Genomic DNA, 14,823 nt, shown 5'->3' on the forward strand with positions numbered 1-14,823 from the left:
TATTCAATTATTGTCTGTATAAAGTACAGTTTAAAGGGATGGAGAGAACCTACAAGTCTTTAACAAGCTTCTAGTATAATTAAATGTAATAATAAAGACAATTTTAGGGATAAATCAAGACTTTAATCATTTTGCTGAGATAAATAGGTCCCAATTTGCAAACCAGTTAAGTGCTACTTAATCTAATTTTAAATGGATCTATCTGAAATTTGTTCAGGTTAAGTGTCTTATTTTTCTTAATCAAAGTTTCAAACTACTCCCTTTTCTTACTAACTGTTATTAGTTATCTTGTTGCTAAGTAGGGCTAGGGATTGAATTTCAGCCAGAAGTTATGGTTATATGTAAAAAACAAACAAAAACCATACAAATCCCTTACATTGCCACAAAATGGTAAACTTTTCGGAAGCACTGTCGTGTTCGTATTTTGTCCCTTTACAAGTCTTAACATATTTTAAAGAGATCTCCAGGTCTGTGAGTATAGATTCTTGGAGATCCAAAGGCTTAAAAATCATAGTAATAGGTCTGCACCTTCATAACCTCACCCCTCCAGGAGGTTCTAGTAACACCAATTTAAACAAGGATATTAAAAAAATTTTTTTTATTAGTTTCATGTGTACAAAACACGGTAATAGACATTTATCATTTATACCCCTCGCAAAGTGATAACCCCCCTCCCCCAATCTACTACCCCTCTGACATCGCACAGAGCCATTACATTTCCACTGTCTCTATTCCTTATGCTGTACTCCGCTTCTTGTGAATATATATATATATATATATATATATATATATATACATACATATATATATGTATATATATACATATATATACACATACATACATATAGATGTGTATATACATATATATATATAATTATAGTTGACATTATTATTCAGCTTCAGCTTCAGGTGTACAGCTCAGTGATCAGGCATCTACAGCATTCCTAAACAGGGATATTTTAAAGACATCACTGGTAGTTTCTAGGATTTTATAAAACACTGCAGTCATATTTAATAGGTAAACCCTATGAACATGAATATAGCCAGTTGCTCAAGTGGTTCCTGAGGTCTGAGGTGGGAGGGGAGAGGGAGGCACAGATGCAAAACGCAGCAAGTGTGGAGGTGCTAAAGCCACTAATGTTTCTCATCTTCTTTTCCTCTTTCATGCAAACATTCCATCCAAACACAAGGAAGAAGCAGGGTCAGGGGCTTAGAGATGATAATAGGAACTATCATTTATTAAGCACCAACCATATAAAAGACACTGAATATATTTTATCTACAAGCCTTTCAGAAACCTGCAAGTTACAGGTCTCCATTTTAAAGGAGAGGAAAACAAGGTTCAGAGTGACAGGGTTACTTGCCCAAGGTCGCTCAGCAAGTGATAGAGGATAGGATTTGAATTCCTGTCTGGCTGCTTTCCAAGCTGTTGTTTCTATTAAACCATGCTCTTCTGTAATAAAGGACAAGATGGCTAGTTTTTGTTTTGTTTTTTGCCACCCAAATATTCCACTTAACTGGCCAAACCATCTCTACCACTACTGTCCTAGGCTCTAACATATGTAGTTTGTTTCCCCAGCCCCCTTGCCCCTCACACACACTTTGTAATGATAGATATTCAAACGTGTAATGAGGAAAGTGTGTTTTGATTCAGGAGAAAGCAGACACAGCCAAAGCCTATGGATTCGCACATGCTAAATATTTAATAGAAAGAGAAAAGAAAAAGGTAAGGAAGTAGATGGCTTCGGTGTTCTAAGAGCAGGCTCAGACAGAGTTTCTTTCTCTGCTCCGGGAAAGGGTGTGATTCTATGGGAATATTTGATATTCATCCTTGAAGTGGTGCTTATTTGATTATTCTATTAATGTGCAGAAGCATTACTCACAGCTAATTTTCAATCTCAAATGGCTGCCTTGGAACCAGAGGTGAGCTGAGGAACACATTCCTCGCTGATGACAGAAAAGTAGCTCCATAATTAGGAATAACTCCATGCAAGAGTCCCTATTCACGTCACATTGATTTTTAGGAATTTTAAACAAAGAATTATATAGGACAGTACTAAAAATTTATGGAGAGAGTAGGAAATGCTTTGATTATACTAAATGTAGGTAAATAAAGGGCAATCAACATGATTGATTATCTCCTCACTTGAACATATTCTCCCTTTTTCTTCATTCAAGAACCATGAGCATTTTCTTTGCTTATTTCTGGTCCATGTGGATCTCAGATTCATTCAATAAACACTTATTAGAGATACTACCATGAGGCAGGAGGACAGTTTTGGTGCTGAGGATACGCAGTTGAATAAAATCGTGTCCTGTGGCCGGGAGTTGGGGCCCTGGAGGCAGACAGACCTGATGCTGGATCTCAGCTTTGCCCTTTCACTGGCTTTGTCAGTACCCGGAGCATCCTTGCTCAGGTATAAATGGTGATAAGACGCACCTTTATTTCAGGATTGATATATTAGAAGTAAAACACCTTAAGGCCCTGACACATAGTAATAGGTATTCAATAAATAGTACAATAAATAAATAAAAGTAAGACAGGATTCTTATTCTAGAACAATGGTTCTCAAACTATATTTTCCAGGCCAGCAGCATCAGTCATGTCGGAGCTTGTTAGAAATGCACATTTTTGAGCCCCACCCAGACTTACTACATCAGAAACAGTGAGGTCCAGCACATTTTAAACAAGCGCACCAGGTGATAACATTTGAGAATCAGTGATCTAGAGGAACTTGTAGTCTTGGAAGGAGGACGGACGGGTGAAAAGTATAATTCAGTGTATTAAGATAGAGATGGGAAAAGAGATTTATTTACCATTAAAACACCCACTGCCTGCCCACTGGACACAAATAGTGCATCATGTTTTCTAAATGTTTCATGCTTGTAGGTTTGTTTCTTTAATTAATTATAATATCATTCAATTAAATATAGCACCTACAGTGGTGTCATGCAGGGACTCAGCTCCCACTCCCCGCACAAGAACGCAGGACATGGTGAGGCCAAAAGGAACAACAGAGCCACAGATAGGGGAGTCATACCACTATATTCTCAATGGCGGCTAGCCGAGACACAAAAGCAAGCATCCGCCAGTACCCCAACGAGGGATCTTCCTGTACCCCAGTATCGCTAGTGGCTGGGGAGACACATGAAGTAGGATCCACGCAATTTGCAATCTACCACCTGCGCTTACTAACCCCACTTGCCAGCCGCACTCCACCGGCCACTTCTCTGCCAAGGAACCCCACTTGCTAGCTGCAATCTGCACCCCCTAGCGCAGCCACGGCAGCTACATCAGTAGCTAACGGCTAACCGGTAACAGCTGATGGCCACCCAGCCACAGCGGATGGCCGTCTGATTACAGCTGATGGCCATCTACTAACCGAGCCAGCACCTTTCCACGTGAGGCCGAGAGCCTGGAAACTGCTGTCTGGGACTCTGTCCCCACAATTGGCCAGGGAGGTAATGGACATGAAGAAATGGCCCATTTTCCGAAAAATCACACGGCCTTCCCAGTCTTCCTTTTATTTTCACAGTTTTGATGAGAAGTGGGTACAGAAATATTTTTTGACTATCAGAACCACATCGGTTCAAGAGTGACAATGAGGGCCAGATGGCCTTCAGCCTCAGTGTTGGGGAACTATGGGCAGTGGTAAGTCTAGAGCATGTGCCTAGTTCAAAGGCGGGAGCAGCTACAGGCACACCTCCGAGATATTGCAGAGATATTGCATGTTTAATTCCAGACCATCACAATAAAGCTAGTCATAATCTTTTTGTTGGTGGAGGGTCTTGCCTTCATTAAAAAAAAAAAAAAAAAAAAAAAGGCAATGTGTGACGTGCAATAAAGCGAAGCACAATAAAACGAGGTATGCCTGTACTGAGATCTAGCTTCTTGCTGGGGTGCGAAACATGGGTCCAGATCTTATGATTTTCAAGGTGAGGTCAAAAATTTAGAAGAATATTTGCTTATATTTAAAATCATTTGATTCTAATTATTTGTTTATATTAATAACACATTTTTTGCGGGAAACGAGTAAACTCGTCATACTGCTTTTTATACCAAAGCGCAGAGACGAGAATAACACATATTTTGCACCTCTTTTTAAACTAAAACACTGAAAGTTTCATAGAAAAATATCAAATAGATCGAAAGATATGAATATTTTATGGAAAGTCTAATTTTGGCGAGAAAATGTCAAAAAAGCCCCGCGTTACGACGCGATTTGGCGGGAAAATGCCCACTTACAAAGAATGTGGGGAGAGAGCCAGGAGTGCAGTTTCCAGGCTCTCGGCCTCACATGGAAAGGTGCGGGCTCAGGTAGTAAATGGCCATCAACTGTGATTGCATGGCCATCAGCTGTGGCTAGTTGGCCGTCAGCTGTAACCAGTGAGCCATTGGCCACTAATATAACTGCTGTGGCTACGCTAGTAGAAAACGGGGGCTAGCAAGAAGATGGTGGCTGAGGTAGCAAGCACAGATTGCAGTTAGCACAGCAGATTGCAGCTAGCAAGTGAGGTTGGTTAGCAGAGAGAAGTGGACGGCAGGTTGCAGATATTGTGGCTCCTGCTTCCTGTGTCTCCAACCTAGCCGCCAGCGAGAATATAGTGGTATGACTCCCCTATCTATGGCTCTGTGGGTGTTCCTTTTTGGCCTCACTGTATCCTGCGTGTTCTTATGTGGGGAGCCGGACCAGAGACCCTGCATGACTCCCCTGCATGACAATTAAACAAAAACAAAGAAAAATAACCACCCTCCACTATGTACGTCAAATCACAATCTTTGCATTGTTTGAACTTCTGAGCTAGGAGTCCTATTTTATACTTCCTTTTTATCTCCTACCTGACCCCCCCCATCCCATTCCCCCACCACTTTCTCCCCAAAGGCCTAGCCCAATGCTAAATCGTCAGCAGATCCTCAATGGAGACTTGATGATGGATGGAACTTTCTCTGGCATCAGCAGAGTCTCAACTGTTGGCTTGAGTTTCCCCAGTGCTCCTGCCAGCTAAGAATAAAAGCACAAAAGTAGTTTACTTCACTGTCTGCAATTAGAAACATACCAAACTAGCCTCAACATTGTCTTGTCAGATTTCAGGTACTTTTTAAAATGTTGAAGTCACATTATATTTAAATGTAAAATATCAGGGATCGAGGTCAAACAGTAATGTGTATGGTGTCATTTGTTGAATGGTAACAAAATAGTGCGCACTAGTTTGCAGTAACTGTATGTGAAGGTGCTTTGCAAACTAATCATGTTAATAACAGTTAGCATTTAATTGAGTGCCTGTTCTGTGCAGACACTGCTAAGCACGCTGCATGGATTATCTGTTTTCATCCTCACATCAATTCTATGGGAAGGTGTTAGTATCTCCATTTATAGGCAATCAAGGCTCAAGGAAGCTAAGTAACTTGTTTAAGGTCCTGTAGCAGTACATGGTAGAGTCTGGATTTGGACTGAGGCTGTCTGCCTGCAGAGCCGAAGCTCTTAACCTCTGTCTTGGAAGAGAACTTTACAAATATCAGCCAATATTATCTTCAAGGGGCACATCTAAAATAAGAATTACAGACCAACAATAATATTAATAACAAACATAGCGAAGAATACTGTTTGTCGAGAATTGTGTAGTTTCCATAAAATATCTTCATTTACTTCATGTATTATGCTCCATCTGAATTATGATAAAATGATTATACTACAGTTATTACCTATAGGTGGCAACAGTTGTACAGTTCACTTTTTTGGTGGACTTCTATTGCATTAGGGAACACAAGTAGGGTTAAACAGGGGGAGTGAGAATATGTTTTCTAGTTTTAAATACATAGTTTTGCATATTCTTAAAATATTTTCCTACCTTTCATGTAACCCTGGTATTACTGATAATTCAAGCAAGAAGTAGATAGTGACGTAGTCTCCAGAAATCCCTTGAGAATTATACACTTAATTCCTTGTAGTCAAAAACCATCAATCAAACCAGTCTGCTATGCGACTAGCGTTGTGTGAGCAATCATGTGGTTTTGATTCTCAAAGCAAGTTTCATAGAAGAGGGGGCTCCTGGAAGGATTTCGAAGGGCAATAGGATTAAGACATACAGTAAGGAAGTGGGAAGGCATTCCAAGAAATTTCCTATTGCATCTGCAGACAATTCTGTAGTCGACTCCGGGTCCGGTGGTTGCTCAGATAGTCTGTTTCTTGCCCTTTTAGATTCTGTAATGGGCAGAATCACTGTAAAGACTAACACGGACTCGGACATGCCCATCCCATGGAATTCTAAGAACCTCACCCAGACTCAGGGAAGTCTCAGCCCCGCTTATTACCTGGGGTTATACATAATTTGTAACCTGGGTTATAAATAATAAATAGCTTTTATTTCCAAAGAGCTTTCCCATCATGATCTCACTGCTCTTACATCATCCTGGAAGGTGAGAAAGCCTGGTGTCAGCTGTACTTTACGTAGGGTATTTATGGAATTTGTGGTTCACACAAATTCGAATTCAGGTGAAATTAGACCTGGAAATTTGGTTTCTTAATTTTCAACACAGAAACGCATGCCATTTTCTCCCCCCATAGTCAACAATAATCGTGGAGTACAGATTTCAGCCTAGACCAATATCCTGAACACCAGGGAGGATAAAATAGAAGCGATATAGGTCCGTGCCTAGAGGAAAAGCTAGGGAGACTATATAAGGTAATACAGGAAAAAAAAACAAAAAAACCTCAAGTAATAAACCAGAAAAAAAAAAAAAAGACATATTCATGATGAAATCAGTTTCAAAGAGATACATTTAAATAGGTATACCCAAAAGTTCCTGCCCACAGTAGGGGAGAAACAGGTAGCAAATTCATGACATAGTGCAATGAATTACTGTTCTATGATGAAGGCTACTCTTTCGTTATTTCAAAGAAGTTTCCATCCCTTGATTATATCTTGAAATTATTGGTTAGTATGTCTACTGTCAACTGCCAGGAAGGGACTCAGACCTACTTGTGAAATGCAAACGCAGCATCATTCCTCAGCTGGACAATCACACTTATAAAGAGGCCTGGAGCTCTTAGCACAAATTAATGTAAACAGTATCTCCATCCACATAATTTCTTGTGACTCTATTGCTGTAGAGAGTCGTTCAAGAATACATGTGGTAGGAGATACTAGTTACATTTGTAAAATGTTTCTCTATGTGCCAGGTACTGGGTTGCACACATTGCATGAATTTTCTCATTGAATCCTTACAGTAACCCTGTGAGACAGCACTGTTATCATCCCCTTTATACAAACAGGAAAATACATGGAAGACAGGTTTAAATATTAGGCCACACACACATGCCCAATACGTTAGGGAAGGAGGACTAAAGCAGCAGCCGTGCCGCTACTGAATTTGGGATCTTAATTACTTCGCACTAGACTGGGTTTGGAAACCAGTGTTTAGTTCCTGCCATTGTGCTCTGAACCTGAGTTTCTTTACATTCAAGTTTTGTGGGACTCCTCCTGCTCTGCAAAGCTCTACAACTCTGTAGTGTTCTTCACTGGATGTCTTGTGTACGTCCATTACTGGAATCTGAGGTGGCACAATAAATAACTCTCTTCCCCACCTTAGTTCTAAACGAATAGAAGAATAAGGTAAAGAAAAGGGCTGGTGGGAGGCTAAAATATCAGGTTCATTATTGAGGAAGCTTATATTGGAGAATGAGGTTTCTATCTGCAAAAATGTGATTTTCCCAACACTGGTTCCCAGAAACGGCCAGGCTGTTACTGGAAGCCCTGAGCTGTGGGGAGGGAGGCAGGCAAGAGTCTCCCCATGAAAGCTGTAGCAGGAAGGAACAGAACAGAATGTGTGCTTCTCACAAGGAGCCTGACCCCAGAGAAAAGGTGGGAAGAACAGCAGGTGGGCCTGAGTATTTCCTGTTCCCCTCCTATACACTAATTCAACAAGCCACACCTCTTTCTCCTGAGGAGAAGTGAATGAGGGGGGACAGAGCCACCATGAGTGCTATCCTAGGGAGCTCCCTCTACAAGGAAATAAACACCTGAACATACGAAGCGGTGTCACCACCACCCAACATTTCTCATTTCTCATTACGAACGTTGATGCAGATTTTAACTGAACAGTCATATGTGCTTTGGCCAAGAAGATGCAGGAAGCAGCAACTGGAAAAAAAAGCAAATTTATGACTGCTTTCCCACTTAGCTGTAATTACATTTTTAAAAAATTACAAAAAAAAAAAAGATTCAGGAAAATTCAGAGACTGCAATGAGTTGGGCTGGGCTGAGAAACTTCTTCATGGGGGAAGAAATAGGAGGAAGGTGATTTAGCAGATGGGAAAGATGGGAGTGCTTCCATTTGGAAGCAGATAGATCAAATACAGGAGGTATTCTGGCTAATCCTGGGCTTTGGGTTAAAGTTAAAGGTGCAATCCCCTCATCCCTTTTCTGATGAGCAAATCTTGGGCACTGGGAAAATGAATTCAGGGCAGAGTTATGTGTTATGCTCTTGTTGTAGGAATGGGTGGAGGTATTTTAAGCCAGCGTCTCTTTGTTGAAGATTGGGTCACATTGCAGTCTGTGTTAAGCGATATTTGCTGGGGGTGTGCCAACCTCAAGAAAAGATGCCGCGGAAGTAATTTCTCTTTTCTCAGAGGCACTAGTTAATCTCTTCTTTAATGCCACCTCTTACTGTATTCCTGGTGGAGCTGCTTTCTGGATGAGACATAAAAATAGAATGACCTTTAGTGACCACTAGAGACACTGCAGACGTTTCTTGAGCTGTGGTGTTAACACCCTTAACCAGGTAAAGTTCCAACTTGGATCATTACTTTCTCCCAGTGCTCAGTTCCCTCTGTTACCTCAACTGGACACATTCTTCTTCACTTGCCCTTCTGAAAAATTAATATGACGTATTGGTAATAGAGAGCCCCTCTCTCCATCCAACCACACGCTGGGAGATACGATTTGACACTTGAGGGCACTCTGTTTCTTTACTGGGGTCCTAAAGATTCTTCAGTATCTCCAGGGCAAACTGATTTTATTAGGTGAAAGAGTAATTTTCAGCTGAGATGTGCTTTTATGACTATGTTATTAACTATACTGCTGTCTTTTACCGTGATCAATACCTTTCGATGACCTCTGCTGGAACCCCTGAACCCAGAGGGGGAAAAAATGAGCTTACTTTTTGAAAAAAAAAAAAAAGAAAAAGAAAAAAAAGCAAGCAGAGAGAAGGTCAGTAGGAACCTTAGGGTTGCGAGGGAATGATACACCTTGTGGAAAGGAAAAGAATTCAGCTCGGAGATAAACAATGGCAGCAAAGGGCATTTAAAAACTAAATCAAAATGACAGAGGAAAGAGAAGCCATTTTATCAAAGAGATGGGAAATGTTCCCATAGATGGTAAATAGGGGAAGAGGTGGGGTCAAGAACCTCAGTAGGAAGAGGAAAAAAAGGAATGCAAAGCCAATCACAAACTTTGTTTATGGCAGGGAAAGGCATTTTGGAAAGAGGATAGGCATGTAATTATAAGTGTGAGTGAAATTTTTATGTGACGATGCAAAGGACATGTTTGTGATTTCTGTAAACTCGGACATTCGTGACGTCACTTAAAATACCCATTTGAAAACTTGTACTTTTTTACGTTGTTGTCCAGAGTGGTGGATGGATCCACAAATCTAATTTAAAATGTAGGTTGATCATCTGAAGTAATGCATCAAACTTGATCAATATTGGTCAATTTCTCCAAAAGTAAAACCTGCACTGTTTTCTAATGACCTGGAATTGGGAAAACAAGCTAGCTCTTTGACATTGGCTTGTGTAATTAGCTTAACTAAATGGAACATGCTTATCCATGTTGTTAGATTTCTTTTCTTCTTCCAGCATAATAATATCAACTAAAACTTTATTCAGGAATGAGAACTGAACAGGCTCTGGGCCGGGAACTTCTAAATCTGTTCAATTTAGTGTCAAGTTAATGATTCCATCTGATGACAGCGAAGGCATCAAGCTTTTCTGCCTTTAATTTAAATATACCATTATGAATAAAAGCAATGTACTGTGTTTCCCCAAAAATAAGACCTAGCTGGTCCATCAGCTTTAATGCGTCTTTTGGAGCAAAAATTAATATAAGACCCAGTGTTATTTTAATATAAGACCAGGTCTATATAATAATAATATAATATAATATGACATAATATAATATAATATAATATAATATAATATAATATAATATATTATAATATGATATAATACTGGGTCTTATATAAGACCAGGTCTTATATTAATTTTTGCTCCAAAAGATGCATTAGAGCTGATGGTCTGGCTAGGTCTTATTTTCGGGGAAACATGGTATGCACTACTCACTTGACTTAAAAGATCAACTAGCCATTTTTCTTCTACTAACCTTTCCATCATTTCATGTCTTAAATATGATACCTATCTGACCAGCAAGCTGGGCTATACCTGGTTTAGAGTCAGTGTGTTTGTAGCTTACGGGTCCCATGTACTTTGTCAGGGGAAAATCCAGCATGAAGGGACCATCTGTGTATTCTAGCACCAGATAGCTATGTTTTCACTTTGAAGTGATAGATTTTTGGCTGCTCCTACAAGAAAAAATAAAATCAAACTTTCGGGGAATCAAATGAGTGTAAAAAAGGTTGTACTAATTTTTTTTGTTCATGGAAATTCTCATTCCAAAGCAACATCCCCAATACCATCATAGTGGTGGCCATCATGAAAGCGTGCCCGAAACTGGAAAGTTTTTATTATAATGTATGCTGCGAGTGCCAAAGCCAAGGAGAAACATTCTATGCTATTCATTAACTTATAAATAATTAGGCAGCCTGGAATTATTTCTAACAGAATTTGGTAGACCATTTAGGAACCACAGTGCCCTGTGACATCCAATCTGTTAGGTCCTTTACAACAGACACGGAATCAAATGGAACTGTAAGCGAAGGTTCATCCAGGAACACACTGATATTGATGGATGTAAGAATGTTCGCTCAGCTCACGGTGAAGTTAGTCATCTCCTAATGCAATTCGTGTTTCAGTTGTAGGACCAGTCAGCCTTTGATTTGGATGGTTAGATCCCAAGGATATTTGACACACTGAATCCTGAGAGCCATGGCAACTCAGAATCGGCATCAATTTATTCATCTGTGTACTGAAGAAAACATTCCTTGGTGGGAATTGTCCTAAAGATTTAGAAACATTAAGCTCTGTAGTCAGTGTTGTATTTTAATGTAAGATGTTTTTATGCCTCGTTACCCAGTAAACACTGTGGGTCCTAGAATGGAAGGATGTGCTAGGTGGGAGAATGCCAATGGGAATCTGCTTTGATTCTAAATCCCATCCCTTGCTCTGCCACAATACGACAGGGACAGTCATTATTTCAACTCTGGACCCAGATTTTAATGAATTTTTAAGTACTTAGGAATTATGCTGCTCCTGCCACATCATTTATTTTTTCATTCAACAGATATTTATTGAGCACCTACTATATACTAGTGTTCTAGACATTGGAAATATAATGGTATATGAAAAAAGCTACTGCTCACATGGAATGCACATGTTTAGGACTCTTTAATATGATGTCAATATAGAACAAAGCTTTAGATATGTTAGGAGATGAATCCCTGAGAACCCAGAGCCCTAATATCTTGTCAAACTCAGGTTGTGGATGTGCCTCTTTACCCCAATTGTATATTTGAAACAACCCCCTAAAATTGCATAGCTTCTTTTGACCTCCTTCCATTTTTACTCTGTAACATCATTCGGCCAAATGTTTTTCGTAGGTTAACTAATTGCTATTTGCATTCACTTTTCTTAAACTTTCTGGGCCTAGTTATCTCCTAAATTCAACATGCTTACACTGGAGTTTGTTCTCTTTTCTCTAATCCATATGGTTTTCTGTGGTAACCGAGTTTTATCACTTGATCCTTTTATTAGTTATTCAGAGCTACTGGTTCTGTTTCTATAATAGCTTATCCACTGGGACCTTTCTCTCTATGCATTCCTAGCCTCAATGGCCAAATTATGCATTTCACCTTGAACTTACATGCATTCCTTTATATAGGCTTTTTCTTTTGTATTCATGTCTCACTTCTCAATTAGATTACACACTTCTTGAGGCCATGGACTAGATTTTATTCTGCTTTCTTTCTCCGATTCTGACACTATGTCTTGTATCTCTTAGAGCCGATATCCATTGCATATCACTAAATGTAGTCACTATTAGATCTATTTCTACTACATCATTTCCTCTGGAGCTCATAGACTTGATTGAGTTTTCCACAATGTCTGCTTTCCCATGATGAAGAGACATATAAAATAAGATCATTTCAGACTTTCACTTGATTTGTGATGGCACAGCTGCTTTCCAGCCCCTAGACATACTAACAGTGATATAGTCTCTGGAATTCCAGGTTAGCATCGAGAACCAGGGGGGTCCTTGGATGAACGGACGCCTGACCATTGTTTACTGTGGCAGAAGCAATTTCCTCTCTTTGTCAAGAGCGGAGACACGTGGACTCACATCTCATGCCCATCCTGGTCAGGCAGCTCTACTCTGAGTCACCTGGGGCTTCCTGCTGTACCTCCAAGTGGGCCTGGCTAGCCACTGGGGGAGGCAGCAGCTGCCACTGCTTTCTGAAAATCGAAGAGCAAGAGCCAAGACAGTTAGCTTTTCATGTGAAGCAATGTTACTGAAAGGAGCAGGCCCATGATCGATGGTACAGACATTGTCTCTACCCTTTTCCTAAATGCTTCCTGCAGCCAGCAAGTGTTGACTCACCTGGTCTGAGCCAGTCCCAGGCAATTTGCTCAAATTCAGATTCCTATCTCCTTAGAAGGGGGAAACTCGGTGATATGAGTGAGAGTGTGAACATGACAATAATGACATTCTTAGAGGCAGCAACACGACTGACTGTTCAGGTGCTAACCCCCCAAATAGTACTGGGTATATCAAATCAAGAAATCAAACTGTAGGGAGATTCAATGATAGCTGCCTTAGTGCAAAATTCCAGGCAGCATGCAGGCGCTTCTCATTCTCTCTTCACCACCGGTAATACATTCAGTTGGCAAACTGACTCTTGCATTATAAAAGGTATTCTCTTTATGAAGCACCTAGGCTGGCTTAATACTGCTTTATGAGGTTTAAGGCAGCCATCCGCTACAATAAAAATAAACTTTATTTTTGTCTCGCATGCACAGCACAATTTAATTTTTAAATGAATGCAAAAGTGAAACGCTCCTTGCTCCAAGTGAAGTATGTCTGTCCCGCACGACTGTGTAAACACAACTCGATTGCTATGTGAATTAAATATGGATCAACAAGATCAATAGTTAATTGTGTAACTCAGGGTCTTTCATTTCAGATCTAATCTGCAAAGAAGGTCCAGGGGATGTTTGCTTTTGCTTTTCTTAAAATATTATGTAAAACCTTCTGGTGGGCAAAATAGTTCACAGGGTCTTTGTTTCCATAAGTTATTTGGCTGTGAGTAGTCAAGGTCATATCGATCACTCAGCCTCTCCAGTTTTCATTTTAAAATTCAGTATCTTGGTCCGTCGAGCTGCCTCATTCTGGATGTCTGGCTCACACTAATGCCAAGCAAACTTTATTTGAAATTTACCGGTGGTGAAGAGAGAATGAGAAGCGCCTGCATGCTGCCTGGAATTTTATTGAAAATACTTCTTAACTACTATGGATAGTTCATGATAATATCCATAGTAGTTAAGAAGTCACCCCATACCCACCCCGCCCCATCAGTAAAATACATTGTGCTGTGAAGATGCATGATTTTGTGTGATGTGACCAGAACTGTAAGGTCGGGTTCAGTCTGTAGGGACAAATGAATATAGGATCTGTTCTAACTGACATTCCGAAAGGGATTAGAGGGAGGGGCTACTGCTTGAATAGAACCAAACACACACACACACACACACACACACACACACACACACACACACACAAAACAACAAACCCTTCCAACATCATTAGGCCACATGGATGAGAAGGGAAGGAGGTCAGGCAGGCATTCTTTGCAAAAGGACTAGTACAATAACATCCAGAAGACCATGGGGTAACAGATGGACGGCCTTGATGCTTGTTATATTACAGTGGAGCTAAAAATGTAATGTTTGAACTTCTCCCTTTAAAGTTAAGACTTGCTGCCTCTTACATGTTGTTAGAAGCCTTCATCTATATTGGGGACTGAAGGCAAAATAATTCTTGAAATAACGCATCATTTTTCTATTGCCAGCTTGTCCAGAAATCCCATGATTATTTTGCCATTGCAGACAATGACCTTCTGAAAGGAGGCCTATCAAACGTGCAAGATAAATAATGAGAGAGTCTCTTTCTCTTGCCTCAAGGAAAACATTGCACAAAGGGAAAATGTTTGTGAAAGCATCAATATGTTCATCCAGGATGAACAGCCGCACGCTCCAAGTGAAATGGAGCATGCTTAAGTGTGAGCAGCCGCCCCATTCAACAGGACTCCGGGGCATCGTCCTTGGAGGGACCTTGGGGGTGATACCTAAGCCCTTCACCCAGTAACGGTGGAAACGGATGTTTCCTCGTGACAGGCAAAGCACAGTTTACACAGTGACTTGTGAACAACTAAAGAAAAGGAAGCCTGGTTATACGCTTTCTTCCAACAATCTAGAAAAACACAGTTCTGATTTACGAGGTCCAGGAGCTAACATTAATCATAATGAATTTCCTCCTTCCTCCCACATCCCCACCTTCCCACCAAGCAACAGATACTCAAGGGGTGCAAGGAGACTTTCCCTTGTTCTCCCCAGGGAAGCAATGTCTTACAAACTAGGTAGAGCTACAGTTGAA

At 40.4% G+C, this 14,823-nt stretch overlaps 1 protein-coding gene across 8 annotated transcripts in view; it reads right to left on the reverse strand.

Moving 5' to 3' along the window:
• NCKAP5 (NCK associated protein 5) overlaps positions 1-14,823 on the reverse strand; it is a 967,526-nt gene that overhangs the window by 1,576 nt on the left and 951,127 nt on the right. The window lies entirely within an intron of this gene.

Source organism: Rhinolophus sinicus, chromosome 17 (genome assembly GCF_057876585.1).
Source record: "Rhinolophus sinicus isolate RSI-liver-muscle chromosome 17, RSI-T2T, whole genome shotgun sequence".
NCBI lineage: Eukaryota > Metazoa > Chordata > Mammalia > Chiroptera > Rhinolophidae > Rhinolophus > Rhinolophus sinicus.